A 1,614-nucleotide genomic window follows, 5' to 3' on the forward strand; every position below is an offset into this window, starting at 1 on the left:
TGGAGAGATGGCTCAGCGGTTAAGAGCACTGACTGCTCTTCTGAAGGTCCTGAGTTCAAATCCCAGCAACCACATGGTGGCTCACAACCATCCATAAGGAGATCTGATGCCCTCTTCTGGTGTGTCTGAAGACAGCTACAGTGTACATATATATAATAATAAATAAATCTTTAAAAAAAAAGAGTCAAAATACAATAAAGCTTTAGTATCTACAACAGCTTAGGAGCTGAAGAGGTGGCACTGGTTAGGGCACTTGCTGCTCTTCCAGAGTGGTTTACTATAACCCACGTGGTGGTTCACAGTCACCTGTAACACCAGTTCCGGGGGAGCTGATGCCCTCTTCTGACCTCCAGGGGCATCAGGCACATGTGTGGTGTACATACAAACGTGCAAGAAATCTAATATGTTTAATCGTGTGTGTGTGTGTGTGTGTACAGGAGTAATTGAGTCTAGAAGAGGATACCTTGAATCTGAAGTTGTGGGTGTGAGTTCTGAACCTGGGTCCTCTAGAAAAACAGTAAGTGCTCTTAACCACTGAGCCATCTCTCCAGCCCGAGTTCTGGGACTCTAACTTACCTCAGATTGTCTAACTTGAAAGCAGCTGTCTTTGCTCAGTGAGCCATCTCGGCTTCCTTACAAGAATACAAGAATGCTGCTTTTGTAGTCTTCATGTTTGAGACAAAGCCCACTCTATTCCCTTTTGGTTGGTGATATAGCTCAATAGTAGAGCATTTACCCAGCCTGGAAAGGCTCGGTCCCCAGCACTGCAAAAACAACCTGATGTAACTCTGTTCATTCTTAGTCACTGCATTAGAATGGGGGAGGCACTGACAATAAAAAACAAGTTTAGTTTAACACAAAATCACTTCTTCCCCCACTTCAGACCTGACCCCTTAGTTGCAGCCATTAGCCCGTGATGATCTGAGAACATTAACCTCTGGGAACGTATTTTAAATTGTAGGGAAACATGTCAGTGTATGACCCTGTGGGTTTATGTGTTGACCTTGGCAAATACAGGAAAGAGGGTTGGTTAGTGAGACCGTGTTTCTAGGTAACCAATTTGCCTACCTGCCTTAAGAGGCACTAGAAGGGGGTAATTTGTTCTAATCGCTGCAGCTCTCCACCTGAGCAATTAACATTTGATTACAACTTACCCTGCCCTCCCCAAGACACAGAGAGGCAAAGCAGGGGAATAGCCGAATGTCTATTTTTAAAAAAACACTTAAGGTGCTGTGAGCTGGTACCTACCAGAGACCATTCTAAAGCAATCCACCCTAAGTACAGGGCAGAACTAACTTCTTTCCGCCCTGACCCCAACGCATCTGATAAATAGTAAACAACATTCTGAGTTGCTTCTTCCATTTTGCTTAAGACCTATACTTATATAGTCGGTGAGAAATACTCAGTAAGCAAGACAGTAACCAGCGAGGCCTCTGTGATCCCCTGACCCCATTCCCTCCTCGAGGACACAAACGCCAGCCAGCATGTTTGGATCTTTCTAGCATATACTTTTATAGATTTATGACATGTCCTGGTCCCTGCAAATAAGAAAGTTTGGCTGTGTTTTTAGTTTTTAGATTTTTTTTTTTAAATCTTTTCTCAGTGCTGCAGTGC

This window comes from Mus caroli, chromosome 2 (assembly GCF_900094665.2).
Source record: "Mus caroli chromosome 2, CAROLI_EIJ_v1.1, whole genome shotgun sequence".
Classification (NCBI taxonomy): Eukaryota; Metazoa; Chordata; class Mammalia; order Rodentia; family Muridae; genus Mus; species Mus caroli.